Genomic DNA, 19,550 nt, shown 5'->3' on the forward strand with positions numbered 1-19,550 from the left:
ACATTTGTGGAGCTCATCGACAGGATGTTCTACCAGTTAAGCTGCAATGGCGCCCTGGTGGCCATCATAGCCAATTATCCTGGACTGCTCCCTGCATCGCATGTAAGTAAAACTGAAGTCCCAACTTCCGAGAAGGATTCCCTTTTTTCGCACTTCACCTACCGCACACATATGGTGTCTTATAGGGAAGGCCCTCGGGGCACCATGCCGAACCCGCAGTGACTCACCAACAAGGGGCACCGAAGCCGGGTAGGCTTAAAAGGAAGGCGGTCAGGATTGAGACACCGTCGCAGAGGTATGAAAAAGAACCCCGCTCCGTGGTTGTCGTCTTTAAAATATAATAACGTCCATGGTTCCTGGCAGGAAAAACTATCGCCGGACCATATCCGGAGAGCCTGCTGGCCAAGCTTCCACCAGCCAGGCTCCAGACCCGGACTTAGAAGAAGATGCTAATGTGGGGCCAACACCGGATGTTCCTCCTACAGAGGATGCAGATAGGCTGTCCGCTATGAATTACGAAGTGGAGAATGCCATGAATCACAAGCGTCGCCGGGACGTACTCCGCGACACTTGTTTCTCTCAAGAGGCATTCGATGCCTTCAACTCAGGAGACACGTACATCCGAGCTGCTCAAAATGGTCTTGCCCGAGCCACGGACTAGTATGTGAAGGATATATGGGTAAGAAAATCTAATAATTATGTATATCATTAGCCCCTGAGACTTGAAACAGTTGGCACAACTAATTTAAGGATCATTGTTTGTGTAGGTTCTTATGGAGAAGAATACCCAATTGTCTCAAGAGCTGGAGGAGTGCAAAATCTAGCTATGGGCCGTAGTTACCGCAATGAAGGAGTCTGAGAAGGCCCCATCTGGTAACACTTGTTTCTATCTAAAAGAATGACATGTACCAGTTAGTGTTCGGCATGCATGCAAATCTAACAATAGATTCTACAGATGATCCCGGAGTGAATCCGGAAGTCGTGCGAGGGGATGAGCAACATGCTCAACGACAGCTAAAGGCTGGCGAGCGCATGCTTACGCAGGTTAGGCGGGAGAGAAACGATCTCCAAGATGCCAACACTCGGCTGGGCGTTGAACTGAAAGATGTTCGAGCCCAGCTTGCTGACTCCGTAAGGGAGAATAAGAGGCTTCGACGCGGCATTTTTAGTAAGTGCTTGAATGAACTTTTATAGAGTTCGGCGAAGAAACCGGCTAATAGAGTTATATCTGTAGGTATGCTGATGGGTCGTCCCGCAGAGGAGATGCCCGGGTCTGCGGGTGATCTTCTGCCAGAGCTCTCACAACTGCACGAACAAGTTCGGCAGGTGATGCAGGGCATTGCCCAAGCCTTGTGGCCATCCGCCTCCCTGCCAGGAGGCATGGGGGAGCTTGTAGAGATGCTCAAGGGTGCGCGGCGGCGCTTCCGATTATGGAAGATATCAGCCTGCCGACAAGGTGCAAGGGAAGCCTGGGCCATGGTGAAGACGCGATATACCAAGGCTGACCCGAACCACATGGCCGAGGTCGGACCTGTGGGGTCCGATGGGAAAGAGATCCCCGTCAGTTTGGTGTAGGACCAGGTGAAATTAGCCGCAAAGTATTCCCAACAGGATTGTAGGCTAGACAGCCTGTTGGATGGTATAGAAGAAGAATTTAGTCAGTCTAAGTGACTGTGTACTTCAAGTGACATATATTGTCCCTAGTCGGATTGTCAATCATTTGTCATGGCGGACCTTTTCGCTTCGACCTCCGGACCCGACAGTCCAGAGTGCATCCGAATACCTGCTCAGTTATATAAAAACCGGGGTATGCGTGGAAACTAGGCGTAGGGGTCATAAGTGCTTGAACAGACAAGTACCCAACTAGCTATGTTATATTACATGGATAGTAAGAAACATCTTCCAGGGAGAACAGTTCCGTTAAGGGTTTCTTTCCCTGGGTACGCATGCATTAATGAGCATGTCCGAACTGCGAAAAGAGACGCAGGATATAAACATCTGGGGGCATGTATTACAATAAATAAAAGTCATCTTTTGTTCAGCGACCGAATATTCCCTTAAGAACGCTAGCTTTCGGCTTCACCCAGTCTGAGGTACACATCCGGCTGACACAGCAGTAACAATCGCAGAGGTGCTCCCCTTATGTCCTAGCCGAATTAACGGGAACGTAGGGCATAAACACAAGAGCCAGGCAACCCAGCTTGGCCAAAACTTAAGTCATATCGATGCATATAATGGCGAAAAATGGTACATGTGGAAAAGTAACACATGTGCGGGGGGCATAGAGCCCGGAACGTAGTTATATTAAGCTTCTGTATAAGAAGCCCCCAGGTATAATGAGCACGCCTAGCGTGTCAAGATTGTGTAGTCAAGACACATTTTAACCTTTTAAGGCCGTGAAGAAAAAGGGAAGAAAGAAAGAAAGAAAAGACAAATAATGGGTATATATAAAACATTGACGGAGGTAATGAGATGAACACAGAGTCCGGCGCTAGGTGTAGAACCTTCGGATTCTGGCTGCGTTCCATGGGTTTGGCTCGAGTCGATTGTCCGATGCATCCCATAGACGGTACGCTCCACCGGTCAGAACTTTGGCGATAACGAAGGGACCTTCCCATTTGGGCTTGAGCTTGTCCTTTTTTTCTCCGGTAGGCGTAGAACGAGTTCGCCAATGTTATAAGTTTTGGCCCGTACTTCTCTGCTTTGATACCGCCGAGCCTGTTGCTGATAGAATGCGGAGTGGGCTTTTGCCACATCACGCTCCTCCTCCAGGGCGTCCAAGCTGTCCTGTCGATCAAGCTCGGCTTCTTTCTCTTCGTACATGCACACTCGAGGTGAGTCATGAATGGTGTTGCAGGGCAGTACCGCCTCTGCGCCGTACACCATAATGAATGGTGTGTATTCGGTAGTGCGATTTGGCTGGTCCGCAGCCCCCATAGTACGGAGTCGAGCTCCTCCACCCAGTGCGTATCTGATTCCTTCAAGGACCGCACTAATCTGGGTTTAATGCCGCTCATGATAAGACCATTTGCTCGCTCGACTAGACCGTTAGTTTGCGGGTGATAGACAGAGGCATAATCGAGCTTAATGCCCATGTTGCTGCACCAAGTTTTTACATCGTCGGCTGTAAAGTTCGAGCCGTTATCGGTGATGATGCTGTGGGGGACGCCGTAATGGTGTACAACCCCGGATATGAAGTCTATCACTGGTTCGGACTCGGCCGTTTTAACTAGTTTGGCTTCTATCCATTTGGTGAATTTATCTACCATGACCAATAGGTATTTTTTTCTTATGGCTTCCCCCTTTAAGGGGTCCGACCATATCAAGCCCCCAGACTGCAAAGGGCCAAGTAATGGGGATTGTTTGGAGAGTGGTAGGTGGCATATGGCTTTGGTTTGCAAAAAGCTGGCAACCGACGCAACGTTGAACGGGGTCCTGTGCGTCTGCTCGGGCCGTCGGCCTGTAAAAACCTGTACGGAAGGCCTTGCTTACAAGGGCCTGAGCTGCGGCGTGGTGGCCGCCAAGTCCATCATGAATTTCTGCCAAAAGTTGTCGTCCTTCCTCTTCGCAGATGCACCTTTGAAGTACTCCGGTGGAGCTTTTCTTATAAAGCTCTCCCTCATGGACCTTGTAGGCTTTAGAGCGCCGCACAATGCAATGTGCCTCGTTTGGGTCATTAGGGAGTTCTTGCCTAGTTAGGTAAGCTAAGAAGGGTTCTGTCCACGGGGCGATGACAGCCATAATCACGTGGGCCGAAGGTGTTATTTCGGTGGTAGAGCCTCCGATTACGTTAGAATGTTCGGGGTCTGGTTTTGTGGCCGGATCCGGACTATTTTTGCCGGTCTCCCCTTCCCATACCACGGATGGTTTAAACAACCTTTCCAAGAAGATATTAGGTGGGATAGGGTCGCGCTTAGCACCGATGCGGGCGAGGATATCCGCTGCTTGATTGTTTTCTCGGGCCACATGGTGGAATTGGAGGCCCTCGAACCGAGCTGACATTTTGAGGACGGCGTTGCGGTAAGCCACCATTTTTGGGTCCTTGGTGTCAAAGTCCCCATTTATTTGAGATATTGCGAGGTTCGATTCCCCCCGCACCTCTAGGCGTTGAATGCCCATGGAGACTGCCATCCGGAGACCATGCAGCAGGGCCTCATATTCTATCGCATTGTTGGAGTCAGTGTATAATATTTGGAGTACATATTGGACTGTATCTCTGGTGGGGGATGTCAGAACGACGCCTGCCCCCAGCCAGCCAGCATCTTAGAGCCGTCAAAGTGCATGATCCAATTGGAGTACGCGCCGTACTCTTTAGGGAGTTCGGCTTCCGTCCACTCGGCGACGAAATCAGCCAGTACTTGCGACTTAATGGCTCGCCGTGGTTTATATGTTATGTCGAACGGGAGGAGCTCGATAGCCCATTTAGCAATCCGGCCCGTGGCATCGCGGTTATTTATTATGTCGTTGAGTGGTACTTCGGAGTCCACCGTAATTGAACACTCTTGAAAATAGTGTCGTAGTTTCCAGGATGCCATGAAGACCGCGTATGCTATCTTTTGATAATGTGGGTACCGTGATTTGCATGGAGTGAGGACGGTGGATACGTAGTATACCGGCTTTTGAAGCGGGAACTTATGTACGTCTGTCTCTCGTTCGACGACGAGCATAGCGCTTACAACCTGGTGTGTTGTTGCTATATATAACAGCATTGGTTCGTCGACATTTGGCGCGGCCAAGATTGGGTTGGTGGCCAAGACGGCTTTTATTTCTTCCAATCCGGCCGTGGCCGCATCCGTCCACTCGAAGTGTTCGGTGCGTTGAAGAAGGCGATAAAGAGGTAGTGCCTTTTCTCCTAATCAGGAGATAAAGCGGCTTAAGGCAGCCACACATCCAGTTAACTTATGGATTTGCTTGAGGTCTGTTGGGATAGCCAACTATGACAAAGCTCGGATTTTAGCCGGATTTGCTTAAATTCCTCTATTGGAGACGATGAAGCCCAAGAGCTTTCAGACGGGCACGCCAAAAACACATTTTTCGGATTGAGCTTGACGTCATATGTTCGGATATTGTCAAACGTGAGCCTCAAGTCGTCTATTAAGGATTCGACATGTCTTGTTTTAATGACCACATCGTCTACGTATGCCTCCATTGTTTTGCCGGTTTGTGTTTCCAGGCATGTCTGAATCATGCGTTGATAGGTTGCACCGGTGTTTTTGAGCCCAAAAGCCATGGTGTTAAAACAGAAGGGGCTGTATGGAGTGATGAATGCCGTTGCGGCTTGATCGGGCTCCGCCATCTTAATTTGATGGTATCCGGAGTATGTGTGTGACGCCCCGAGACCGTTGTGCCAGGTGTCTTCTAGTTATTCGTGTTGTTGCCTTGTCATTTGTTTGCATGTTGCATCTTGCCATGTCATCATGTGCATTGCATCATCAAGTTTTCAAAACTTGCATCCGTCCTGGTCTCCTCGTTCCGTCCGTTGTCTGTTCTGAGCCCAGACACACTTACACGCGCCCGTGGCATGTCCGAAATATTATTTTGTAAGTGGCTGGAAAATGTTCTCGGAATGGGTTGAAAGTTGGCATGCGGTGTTGTTATGTTGCCAGTAGGCCGCCTACCAAGTTTCATCGCATTCGGAGTTCGTTTGACGCCCCAACGGTTAACTATAGGGGCAATATAGTCGGTCTAACATCGGACGTTTTCGGTCTCCGGAAATAGTCGTCGGGCCTCTCTCTTTTCTCTTCTCTCAGCCTGAGGCCTTCTGCACAGCCCACTGCCACTCACCGTCAGGCCCTACCTAAACTCTCTCGTCAGCCCGCGACCCTCCTTGCGCGTGCGCCCGAAAGCTGTCCCAGACTCGACCCGGGCAGTCGTCACCGTTGGGTCCGGATCATCCCCAAACATCTACAAAACATCTCCGTTTTGTTAATTGGACTCCCTAACTATTTATTCGCGATCGTCCGATTGCGATTGGAGGGACGAGGTAGCCCCTAACCTAATCTGTGATGTATATATACTCCACTCCTAGTCTATTTTGGACAAACCTTAAAATATAGGGATTTTTCCCGTCGAGCCGCCGCCATCCACCTCGGGATCCCTCTGGATCCAATTCCACCAACCGAAGCCGCCTCTTCCTTCCTCGTTTTCCCCATCGGGCCAACCCCCCCTCTCCCTCGATTAAACCTTTCCCGTAGCTCCTCCCCAAGGCTTCCAGATCGAGCGAGCTCGATCTCCAGCAGCAGCACCTTGGTTGCCCGCAGCTCCGTCGCCGCCGGGAATGAGTCCCTCCGCCCCATCGAGTTCCCGGCGCCTCAGCCTCACCCTCGCGACCCCGCCGCCTCCAGTGAACGTCGCCGGTGGCCACCTGCAGCAGGACCCTGCGCCCCTGCCTCTCCCTTCCTCGCCCTTCTCTCCTCCCTCTCTCACCTGCTCTCTCTGTTCGTGCAACAAAGAGCCCCGAGGAGTTTTGTGCCAGCCATCCTCACCTCCCGCGCCTGTACATCATCGTCCTCGAGCTCCTCGAACCTTTCCCGCCTACCTCTTCGCCGGTGAGTTGCCGCTGTTTAGCAAGGTCCCCTCATGACCTCCCCGTTCCCTTCCCCGATTCGCTTCTCTCTCTGAAACTCCCTCTTCTTTCTCTGCACAGCAGCAATGTCAGAGCTTCTTGGTCTTCGCTGCATCGAGCCCCTGCCTCAGCTCCTCGTGCGTGGATCCGTTCGCCCTCACTCCGTCCCCGCGGGATCCGGCGTGATCCGGCCGCAAGGAGCCCCGCCATGGCGACCCCCCTGCTTCCTGTCACCATGGCGCCGATCTAGTCTTCTGCAGCGAGATGCAGTAGAGCTGCATCGAGCGAACACCTGCCATGTTTGTGGGCCTCCTCTTGCGTCATGAAGGCCCAGGCTGCAACCGCATCTTGCATCAGGCCCAGCGGCCTCCCCTCCAACTCATGGGCCAAGCCCATGGTGAGACCCCCCCTTCAGCCCTTGTACTCTGTCGGGCCAGATGTTTTGGCCCGTTTCATGTTTTTTCCTCCAGAACGTTTTTTCTTTTTTTTCCCAGAGAGAGCAGTTTTGCAGAAAAGTCCTCCTAGTTCATGCATATAATAACTCTCAAACGGTGCATCATATTACTACAAACTTTATATGTAAGATGCTTAGAATTTTGTCTAGTTTCATAATATGCCACTTTCTTGCCATGGTAAAATGTTTAAAATGATGTTCACATTATTTTGCTTAATTGCCATGTTAAAATGATTTAATTCATAACTAAATAACCGTACCTCCAAACTTAACAAACTTTATATGTAAATGGGGTAGAAAAATGCCTAGTTTAACATGGTGGCATCTCTTTGCATGTTTAACCACTCTAAAATATGGTTTAGGGCAGAACAGTGCCAAACCTAAAATATGCATATGAGGATTTTTCGGACTTGCTGTTTTGTTGTTCTGGCCTCATTTAAACTTGCCTAGATAGGTAGTTTTCATATGCTTCACCTCTTGCCATGCTAACCAACATTTAATATTGTTGAGTACATAAACGAGAGAGAACTAAATAAGATATGTGGTGTTCCGTCAATATGCAACTCGTCGCATATTGAGCACCACTTAATTTGTAGTATTGTTTGTGCACTTTGCCATGCCATGCTTCATTAAACCGGACATGCATCATAATTGTTTGTGCATATTGCCATGTTTATGTGGTGGTTGTTTACCATGTTGTTTGCTTCTTTCCGGTGTTCCTTTTTCGGGTTAGTTCCGATAACGTCGCGTTTGTGAGGATTCGTTCGACTTCATCCGCTTGTCTTCTTCATGGACTCGTTCTTCTTCCTTGCGGGATCTCAGGCAAGATGACCATACCCTCGAAATCACTTCTATCTTTGCTTGCTAGTTGCTCGCTCTATTGCTATGCCGCGATACCTACCACTTGCTTTATCATGCCTCCCATATTGCCATGTCAAGCCTCTAACCCACCTTGTCCTAGCAAACCGTTGTTTGGCTATGTTACCGCTTTGCTTAGCCCCTCTTATAGCGTTGCTAGTTGTAGGTGAAGATGAAGTTTATTCCATGCTGGAACATGGATATGTTGGGATATCACAATATCTCTTATTTTATTTAATACATCGATATACTTGGTAAAGGGTGGAAGGCTCAGCCTTATGCCTGGTGTTTTGTTCCACTCTTGCCACCCTAGTTTCCGTCATACCGGTGTTATGTTCCTTGATTTTGCGTTCCTTACACGGTTGGGTGTTATGGGGACCCCTTGATAGTTCGCCTAGAATAAAACTCCTCCAGCAAGGCCCAACCTTGGTCTTACCATTTGCCTCACCACCACCTACTTTTTCCTTGGGAGTCGCTCTCTCGAGGGTCATCTTTATTTAACCCCCCCGGGCTAGTGCTTCTCTAAGTGTTGGTCCGAAACAGAGCCACTTGCAGCGCCACCTCGGGGAACCTTGAGGGTGTTGTACGTAGTGTTCATCCGGTGTTGCCTTGAGAACGAGATATGTGCAGCTCCTATCAGGATGTCGGCGCATCGGGAGGTCTTGCTGGTCTTGTTTTACCAGTGTCGAAATGTCTTGTAACCAGGATTCCGAGTCTGATCGGGTCTTCCTGGGAGAAGGAATATCCTTCGTTGACCGTGAGAGCTTGTGATGGGCTAAGTCGGGACACTCCTGCAGGGCTTGAACTTTCGAAAGCCGTGCCCGCGGTTATGGGCAGATTGGAATTTGATAATATCCGGTTGTAGAGAACTTGAAACTTAACTTAATTAAAATGCATCAACCGCGTGTGTAGCCGTGATGGTCTCTTTCCGGTGGAGTCCAGGAAGTGAACACGGTCTCATGTTATGCTTGAACGTAAGTAACTTTCAGGATCACTTCTTGATCACTTCTAGTTCACGATCGTTGCTTTGCTTCTCTTCTCGCTCTTATTTGTGTATGTTAGCCACCATATATGCTTAGTGCTTGCTGCAGCTCCACCTCATTACCCCTTTCCTACCCATAAGCTTAAATAGTCTTGATCTCGCGGGTGTGAGATTGCTGAGTCCTCGTGACTCACAGATTACTTCCAAAACCAGTTGCAGGTGTCGTTGATACCAGTGCAGATGACGCAGCTGAGCTCAAGTGGGAGCCCGATGAAGATCCTGTTTGTTGGGCTGTTTTGTTTCCTTTCGATCAGTAGTGGAGCCCAGTTGGGGTGATCCGGGATCTATGCATTGAGGTGGTCTTTCTTTATTTGGTTCCATAGTCGGACCTTGATTGTATTCTGGATGATGTATTGCTATATTTATGTATTGTGTGAAGTGGCGATTGTAAGCCAACTCTCTATCCCTTTCTTATTCAGTACATGGGATGTGTAAGGATTACCCCTCTTGCGACATGCCTACTATGCGGTTATGCCTCTAAGTCGTGCTCTGACACGTGGGAGATATAGCCGCATCGTGTGTGTTACAATGTGTCGAGGAACCACAATGAGTCATGTCCTGCGGTAGCATCGATGATTTGATCGATGCGGGGGAGGGGGAAGGGATCCTTGGGGCAAGCCTTGTTAAGGTCCTTGAAATCGACGCATAGGCGCCAGGATTTGTCCTTCTTTGGTACCATCACCAGGTTTACTAGCTAGTCTAGATGTTTTATTTCTCTAATGAATCCAGCCTCGAGTAACTTGGCTAGCTCTTCTCCCATGGCTTGTCTCTTAGGCTCAGAGAAACGCCGAAGAGTCTGCTTGACCGGCTTGAACCCCTTTAGAATGTTAAGGCTATGCTCGGCCAGCCTGCGTGGGATTCCTGGCATGTCTGAAGGATGCGAGGCGAAGATGTCCCAATTCTCGTGGAAGAACTCCCGCAGTGCGGCATCTGTTGTGGGGTTCAGCTGTGCCCCGATGGATACTGTTTTTGTAGGGTCCGTTGGGTGGACCTGGAATTTGACTATCTCATCCGCTAGATTAAAAGAGGTGGACTTAGGTCTTTTTTCGAGTATCATGTCGTCCCTGTCAACCGTGGAGCGCAGCGCAGCTAGTTCTTCGGCCGCAAGGGCTTCGGATAGCGCCTCGAGGGCTAGTGCGGCGGTTTTATTTTCGGCGCGGAGTGCTATGTCCGGATCACTAGCCAGAGTGATGATTCCATTGGGCCCCGACATTTTGAGCTTCATGTACCCGTAATGGGGTATAGCTTGGAAGATCGTAAATGCCTCCCTCCCTAAAAGGGCGCGGTATCTGCTACTGAACGAGGCCACTTGGAATGTGATTTCTTCGGACCTATAATTCTCCGGCATGCCGAATATCACATCTAGTGTGATTTTTCCCGCACATCGTGCCTCCCGACTAGGGATGATTCCTCTAAAGGTCGTGCTGCTTTGCTCAATGCGGCTCTTGTTTATTTCCATTTTGCTAAGGGTTTCCTCGTAAATGAGGTTCAATCCGCTGCCGCCGTCCATGAGCACTTTAGTAAGCTGGAAGCCATCCACAATTGTACTAAGGACCAAAGCGGCTGGTGCTCGGGCTGTTCGGAATTGAGGTTCGTCACTGGCATTGAAGGTTATGGCCATGTCAATTCATGGATTTATTGCTGCAACGTGGCAGACTTCGGCAAGGCTGCGGAGTGTTCACTTGCGCCTATTATTTGAGGCGAAGGTCTCGAAGACTGTCAATATTGTATTATTATTTTCCACGGGATGGTGCTCTGTTGTATTGTTGATGAGGATATCCTCGCCGCTTTTGGCCACCTGCCGGAGTATCCAACATGCTCTAAGGCTGTGTGTTGGCATGATATACGTTGTACTATGAATTTTGCATGGCCCATTGAGCCATCCCTCCTATACAGTTCTACGCCCTGTAGTGGGCTTTTGTTTCTTTGTAACTGGATCGGGTGACTTACGAGAGTACACCCTTTTAGTTCGGACGGGGGGTTTAGTGAGAGCAGGAGGGTCCCAGAATTTTGTTTGGGTTTTCCAGGCGATTTCCATCACACAGTACTTCCATACTATGGCTGCCAAGTCAGCAAAGTGTACTATGTCACGGCGACTTATGGCGTTGAGGATTTCCTTGTTCGTGCAATTTTTGCAAAAGAATGAAATTGCGTCTTCCTCGCGACAGTCCTTGACCTTGCTCATTACAAGGAGGAATCTGACCCAATAGCGATGTATTGTCTGTTGGGGCTCTTGTCTAATGTGGGAAAGATCACTTGAGTCTTGGTGGGTGGGTAGATTCAGGTCCGAACCCTGACCCGATCTGAGACCCAGGGGCGAAGGAGTTTCCGAGCTTGGCAGTTCGGACTCCGGGATGTTTCCCAATAGTTCTGGCCCGCTGTCTGATTCTAGGTTCGATGCTTGGGCCATGTCCTCCCATGGACGGGTATCCGGCTCAGAGAGCTCGGGAATCCGGACATAGTTTGTCCTCAAAGTAGAGGAAGAATTGCTACATTGCTCCTCCACCACCTCTATCTGATGGGTGACCGGTGAAGAGTTAATCTCCCTTTGGTCGAGTTTAAGCCCGATCCGATCATAGTCCGTTGCAACTCCCAGGGCGGTGATACGATCCAAGAGCTCGTTCAAGGAAGAGATCTCTATTGGATCCATCTGCTCGGCGAATCCCGAGTCGACGTGGAGGCTGTTTTTGATGACCCGAGAAGTCATTGTCGGCGCGACGGCCGAACGGGCGGTCATGGCAAAGCCGCCCAGTCGGAGAGTTTGGCCTACAGTCAGGGCTCCCCCGAGGTAATGTTGTCCTTGACAACAAGACGAGCCATCAAGCCTTATCGTGGCTGCATAGTGGAACTCTCAATGAAAGCACCAATGTCGGTGTCAAAACCGGCGGATCTCGGGTAGGGGATCCCGAACTGTGTGTCTAAGGCGGATGGCAACAGGAGGTGGGGGACACGATGTTTACCCAGGTTCGGGACCTCTCGATGGAGGTAATACCCTACTTCCTGCTTGATTGATCTTGATGATATGAGTATTACAAGAGTTGATCTACCACGAGATCGTAGAGGCTAAACCCTAGAAGCTAGCTTATGATTATGATTGTTGTTGTCCTACAGACTAAATCCTTCGGTTTATATAGACACCGGAGGGGGCTAGGATACACAGAGTTGGTTACAAGGGAGGAGATCTACATATCCGAATTGCCAAGCTTGCCTTCCATGCCAAGGAGAGTCCCACCCGGACACGGGACGGAGTTTTCAATCTTGTATCTTCATAGTCCAACAGTCCAGCCAAAGTATATAGTCCGGCAGTCCGAGGACCCCCTAATCCAGGACTCCCTCACATGTCATCTTTGATGATGTCCCAGCAGGAGTGGAAGAACTGTCCGTTGAAACCGTCTGGCCCAGGAGCCTTTTCAGCCGGTGATGCCAGCACCGCGGCCCAGATCTCACCTTCAGAGAAAGGGACGTCCAGACCTTCAGGTTGAATTGTTGGCAACTGAAGATCAGACCAGTTGATGGCGCGGCTTCGGGGTTGAGGACTGCCCATGATGTTATTGAAGTGATCATATATGATGTCGGCCTTGTCCTCAGGTTTTGTAGCAACCTGGTTGCTAGTCTTGAGGGAGTGAATGAAGATTTTCCTCTTTCTAGATTTGATCTTGGCATTGAAAAACTTTGTATTTGCATCACCTACTTTCAACCAAGTAATTCTGGAGGCCTGTCGGCATCTGGCCCTCTCCACAGCGGCTAGGCTTGCCAGTCTCTGTTTCGGAAGTTTTTTGAGCTTGAATTCTGCTGGCGATAGCTGCCGTTTCTCCATCGCCACGTCAAATCTCGGAATGATCTTTGTTGCTAGGTGGAACTGGAGCTTGGCATCACTGAAGAGACTCTTGCTCAAGATCCTGAGATCCTTTGCCACCCGCTGAAATTTTGTCTTGATTCTATGGAACGCACAAGTCTGGGTTGTGGGGCGCTCCCAAGATCGTTGAATTGTCTCTCTGAAGTGGGGGAAATTAATCCAGAAGCCTTCGAAGCGGAAGAGAGCACGCTTAGGAGGAGCGGTGGCACTACCGAAAATCAGTGGGCAGTGATCTGAGCAGGCTGTGGAAGCGGCCATGAGCATGTGGGAGGGAAAAATCGCCTCCCATTTAACATTGGTGAAGAACTTGTTAATGCTAACTAGGGTGGGTGATTCTCTTTCGTTACTCCATGTAAAACGCCTATTTTTGCATTTGATTTCTCTAAGTGCCACCGCGTCAATCGCCGTTCTATATCTACTCATCAATCTCCTATTGAGATTGACGTTGTTCTTGTCCCTAGCCTCGTATATCACATTGAAATCACCATATATCAGCCATGGTGTGCCGAAGGCGGAGCGGCGCTAACTAATTCGTTGATGAAGTCTTCTTTGTTTGTGCCATCGGAAGGGCCATACATCGTAGTGAGAACAAAACTAGAGGAGGAGCTGACTACAGTATCTTTTGCCGTGATGGAGAATTGCCCGATCGCCTAGGAACAGACCAGCTTGCTGTTCCAGAAGATCGCGACGCCTCCTCTGGTAGCGATCGCCGGAAGAACTACACAGTCGCCTAGCCAACTACCTCCCACATCGCGGACTAAAGTTTGATCCCAAGTTTCTATTTTTGTTTCCTGGACACAGAGAATTGCTAATCTATGCGCGGCTGCTACCTCTCTAATGGCTTCCCTCTTCGCCGCAGAGTTTAAACCCCTGACGTTCCACGACATGATGGCGCAATTGTTGTTATTCATGAGGAAACTCAGAGATGCTCCAGAGACTAATAATACTAAGTAAAAAGGAGTACACCGCTAGAACATAATCCAGGGCATGCTGGTGGCCACCAATAGGCCCCAAATTTCACCAGCATGAGCACGACCTAACTAATCCTGCACTAAACATTGATCCTAGATCAAGTCAGCCATCGGCTGACCGTCTCTGGAGACTAGACGAATCTAACATAATCTAAATTGCGTCCCCACGGGGAGCTCCATCGGGGCCGGCGAGGCCTGCGACAACGCGCAGCGCAGCTGGATCCTGGCGGGTGAGCTTTGCCAGGGCCAAGATGTCGTCGTCGGTGAGCGGTTCGTCAAATTTCTTGATCAGAGCCTGGGCCGCCTTCTGCGTTATCTTGTCCTTGGGGCCCAGCAGCCCCAGGTCGCACACAAGCCTCAGAGTTGCCCGGTGAGCCACCGGCACCTGAGAGAGGTTCTTTGCAAGCCGCGTGCTCTGGCGGGTCGGGGCGGTAGCAGTTCTGGTCTTCGCCGGGTAGATGGACGGGGCGGTGGCAGCAGGGGGCGGGCACGTCGGTGAAGAGGCGGCGTGGCGTCGTCGACCCGTCTTGATCGTGTATCTGCATGCGCTAGCTTCCCAAAACCAGGGAGAAATCTTCCGTGCGCTATTTTGCCAAATCTTTACCTACTAATAAATCAGCTATTGCTTCTGGTCGTCCGTCGTGGTTGTTTTGCAAAAAAGCCCCTCGGTTTACATGAAATCAACCCGCAATTCCTGTTTTAGTGGCACGCAGAAAACGTTTCACTTTTACAGAAAAACCCTGTAGAAATTTCAATTCAGTCTGCAGTCCTTTCCTTTCTCTTATCCACTCTGCGCCGGCGGCTACGCCCATTCCGTCGTGCGCCGGCTGCCGCCGTGCCTCGCGCGGGAGGATGGAGTCGCTCGCCGGGAGGATGGACAGCGCGGAGAAGCGCTCTTGCGCCCGAGCTCCTGTGCCCGCGCCTCGCGCCTCCTTGCACCGCTCCGGCGGCCACTCGCCACCCACTGTCGCCGGCGACCACAAGCAGCGACCGTCACACCTCTACGCGCGCCACCCCGAGGCCCCAGCCACGCCGTGCTGCCGTCCTCCGCAACCCCAGCCTCCTCCTCGACCTCGCCTCTCCGTGCGAACAAACGGCGTCGCTGCCGGCGGGCACCGTACTTGAGCTGACGGCGCCGACCGCACGGGGCTCATCTCCGAGGTGTTCGCCGTGCTGGCCGACATGAGCTGCAGCGTCGTCGATGCCAGGGCGTGGTCGCATTGCGGCCGCCTCTCCTGCCTCGTCTACCTGCGGGACGAGGATGTTTCCGCCGCCGGTGTGGAGCGCATCGAGGCCCGCCTCGCCCCCTCCTCCACAGAGACTCGGAAGCCAGCGCCGGCGCAGTGGCTGCCGTCCCCGACGGCTCCATCCCGCACGTCGACCGGCGCCTCCACCAGCTCATGTATCCCAGCGGCGACCAGGAGCTTGCGTTCCCAGCTCCCTCGGTGCCTGTCGAGAGCTGGGCCGAGCGCGGGTACTCGGTGTTCAACGGCCATTCCACAATCATCTCTTGTACAGTGGCTGAGGAAGATCCAGGAAAGCAAGAGCTGCGCAAGAGGGGGCAGGATCAGGAAGAAGCACGGTGATGCAACCTTAGAAGTAGACCAAATGCAGACATGTACATAAGGGGATCCGATTACGATTAGATGATGCAGACCGTGTCCTTGTCCAACAAAACTCAATCGAGTGTTTGACCCGGATTGTTCTTTTTTTTCTATAAGAAGGAAGAGTACTACGTTGGAATCTCCATCACGTTAATTGTCGACGAAACATCCAATGTTTCCGCCGAGTTCGCAGCAGGAAGGAGCTCCGAGTTCGCCAATGTCTCCTGCGGCGTCTACACCAGAGGTATGCTTTCCCTTGAACCCTGTTAACACGTTATGAGGATCCATGGCCTCTTCTTCTATTTCTTCAGTGCTACCATCTTGCTCGTCAGAGGAAACTGGTACAGTTTCTGCTGCATCTTCCTGACACTGGTCCTCAACCAGTTTGTTTTGCTCTTGGTTCTGAAGATCCATGGCCTCCTTTTCCAATTGTTGAGTGGGTATAGCAGTTTCCATATCATCACCTAATTGTTTGCAAACAAAATTCTCATCAGTTTCAGATACGAAAGTCAAGAGCGTCATAGGAGGAAGAAGCTCCGAGTTTGTCGGAGGTACACAAACATCCGTCCAGCACTCCAATGTCGCCTACGGCATCTACACCAGAGGTATGCTTCCACTTGACCCCTGTTAACAAGCGCCGTGAGCAGAGTAGACACCGGCCAAGTCCAACATTTGATTTAGCCATGTACGCACAGAGTGTCAATCATCATCCAAATCCATACATTGCGTTAATTTTCAGACCCTCTAGGCGATGCTTTTTCATGTCTAGAATTGACCCTCGAGGTGATGCTTTTTCATGTGTAGAATTCAGCATGTTAGGCAAGAGTGTCAATCAATCTACTATAATATCAGACATGAGAGACCAGTCCAATTTTTCTTCACTACCTCAGAATAAGGAAGCTCAAGTCTGTAGTAGCAGGACTCATAAGAAAATGCATTGGCACACACACACACACACACACACACACACACATATATATATATAGTAGAATCTAAATCTGTTAATCTATTAAAAGATAAGGAATCTACTTGAAAGATAATGACAAGAGAGACCAGTCCAATTTTTCTTGTAAAGTGCATGTTGTTTAAACTCTTAAATGTTCATGTCTACCTCTGTTTCTTTCTCATTGAGTTTTGGTACATTTGGTATTGTTCGATATGCTATCTAATATAGTGTGTGGCCCCACTTCAGTTGTTCAATTATTTTTCACTTAGCAGCGGGAGATTGATGGACCAATTATGCCAGTAATGTCCTTAATTTCAGAGAAGATGCAAAACAGATAACATGGATGCGCTTGAATACTTGCCGGTAGTGTAGCTTTCTGCTGGACCATATATTCTGCCAGGAGAAGTTTCAGTGACCAATGGAAGCTTTGATGTATTTTTTTCAAGCAGAAGTAATCGTCTATTACCCATGTCAGGTTTCGACTCAAATTGTGGTGCTTCTGTTGGCATTCCTTATCTTTTATGCCTAATGTGAGTCTTAGTGCTAATTAGAACTATTTTTTCCAAATGGTAAATCTACCTTTTCCCCATCATGTGACTTAAAGCTAATCTATTCATGGTTAGTTTTCCTTCCTCTACAAAGGTCATCTGTTCCGGTACAGTTTTTCTTCGCTTTCTTTTACTGTAACATAGACCATGCTCACATGGTCGCAAATTGTAAACAGAGATGGAAACGTGCATACAGATCTCTCAAGCATGCAATATTTTTCCAGGGTGACAATTTTTTACATGGCTTTATATCTGAAGACACCTTTTGGTTGGCTCTATTTGTTGTATATAAGTTATATCTGAATATACCTTTGGATGCTTATACCATAACTGATGGCCCTGGATAAGTTATATCTGAAGAAACCTTTGGTGACCCCTTTCTATGTTCATTGGTGAATAATAGCGGAAAAAACTCGAATGAAACCATGAGACGACATAGAGGAACACTACTTGGGGCAGTACAATGTTATAGAGGTCGCTTTGTTGAGAGGTGAGCAAATACGTGAAGCCAACAGAGCAACTGGGTGGGTGGATCATGACTAGCTCTGATTTTCTGTACGATTATTTGTCCTGCTCTTGCAATTCACACACTCTATGTGAGAGAAGACCCCACAAGAATTATCATTGTCTGTGTTTAAGAGGGCCATAAGGTTTATCCATATCATAGTGAGGCATTGAGTTACGTATTTGCTATAGACTAGACGACTGAATCTCAGTCAAGTTTTTCAAACATGCAAATTATATCACAGTTCATTCTTCATTCTTCAGCAAGGCAGCACAAGGGGACTACATGGAGCAACAACCCAGAATTTATTTATGCATTTGCTTTAGCCAAGATATCTGAATCCCGGGCGACTTTTCAAACATGCAAATTATGTTACGGTTCATGTTACAATGCATGGGCAATTAAATGAAGAGGGGCAATTATTCGTTTACTAGGGATAATGAGATGGGGAACGGGAAGAGAGACAGTGAGTGCAGTTCATCTCGCAACGAGAGTGTCTTCTTTTTCTGAGAGCGTGCGTGTTTGTGTAGGCAAGTCCTTATGTTTGCTCCAAGCCCAAATAGTGCAAAAAACAATTACAAATATAATATAATTTTCAAAAAGACAAAACATTCTGTAAGAAACATCTGTTAAAAGAATTCCTTTATAGAGAAATGTTCCAATTTACTAAAAACGTTAACTATTCTTAAAAAGGTGTTCCAATTTTTATGTAAACGTTAACTTTTATTAAAAATAAGAAAATTTTCACGTTTAATCTTATCACCGGCATTTATAAAAATTGGGTATAAGAAAGTGATGCACAATGGCACATGAAGCAGGTTTTTTAGGCTAACCACACGCTTTATTAATTGCTCAATAATGTTGTGAGGAATACACATTTATTGGCACATGAAGCAGGTCGTGTCCATTTTCTCGCCCGGTGCAATGCACGGGCATTTGTACTAGTAGCCTTAAACAGGCGTCAGCTCATACAACGATCGGATGTTTAAAGGAAACATAGTGTACATGGAATCGATTAGTTCAGCTAAAAAAGCTCATTTGTACTTTTGGTATAGTATTTTGACAATGTGGGCATAATTAATGGTGCGATCAGCTTATTTAGCACGGAAGATTTGCGTCAAATCTCCACGATTTGAACGCAAACTCGTGTGCTCACGTTTATGATCGTACTAACTCCTGTTGATTCGCGAATCAATCTGTAGTTGAGTTGGTTAGGTGGACCCTAGTATCCCCAACCCACCAGGGTTCAAATCCTGGTGCTCGCATTATTTCTGGATTTATTTCAGGATTTCCGGCGATATGCTTTCAGTAGGAGGAGACATTCCGGTCGACGACGAGGTGCCTGCGGTGACTTCGTAAATCTTAGGATGATATGCCGGCCCAGTCTCTCGGAGGTGCTCATAGAGGTAGGGTGTGCGTGTGTCTATTCATAAGGGTGAGTGTATGCGCGTGTATATGAGCGCTTGTGTATGTACTGATGCTAAAAAAAAACTCCTGTTGATTCTTAATTAAATCAAATATTCGTTGATCACATTGCACGAACCATTCATTCGTGTACGAGCTATTGTTGTTATTAAGTTGATGACAAGGCCTAACCCTAGTAGCTACTTATTAATTTATAAAGGTACCCGTACGTACGTGTCGGCATTAGTCTTGTTCTCGCCAATAGACCTGTTTTTCTTTTCTTTTTGATTAGAGACACTCGCCAGGGACTTGTGGTCTAATAGGACCCGTTGGCTGATTAATTGTCTACTCGTTTTTTGGAAAAGGAAGTTAGGACCCGGGCCCTGGCCGGTGCTACACGTGAGCCGATGGATCTTTCTAAAAGATCCACCAGTCTACGTGCCGTTCAATCCAACGCAATCTCTCATTCAAGACGCCGTTGTCAGTTTTGCAACAGAAGTCGAGTTGCAAGAACCTTTTTGTAACACATGTTTTCTTGCAAAAAAATTTATAACAAATGTTGAGTTGCAGATTTTTTTTACAATAAAACTCTTGTTGTAGAAGATTTTTGAGATTTTTTTTGCAACAAAGCTGTTGTTGCCAAAAAATTCGCAACAGCTGTCTTGTTTCATCAAATTACTTTTGTTGGGGAAGGGAGGAGGGGTGTTGCATACTGTATGCGATGATGGTGGTGGTGGAGCAATGCAGCATGGGGCCAGAGCGCCATAGCTGGGTGACGGTGGCCAAAGAAGACGCCG

The 19,550-nt window shown here is 48.7% G+C and overlaps 1 long non-coding RNA gene across 1 annotated transcript; it reads left to right on the plus strand.

Annotated features, from left to right (window-relative positions):
- Window positions 1–14,547: 14,547 nt before the first annotated feature.
- Window positions 14,548–16,822, plus strand: LOC119354773. The gene is made up of 2 exons (XR_005171238.1): window positions 14,548–15,594; window positions 15,845–16,822. It is a non-coding gene; the product is annotated as an uncharacterized LOC119354773 (long non-coding RNA).
- The last annotated feature ends 2,728 nt before the right edge of the window (window positions 16,823–19,550 follow it).

The sequence above is a fragment of the Triticum dicoccoides genome, chromosome 2A, assembly GCF_002162155.2.
Source record: "Triticum dicoccoides isolate Atlit2015 ecotype Zavitan chromosome 2A, WEW_v2.0, whole genome shotgun sequence".
NCBI lineage: Eukaryota > Viridiplantae > Streptophyta > Magnoliopsida > Poales > Poaceae > Triticum > Triticum dicoccoides.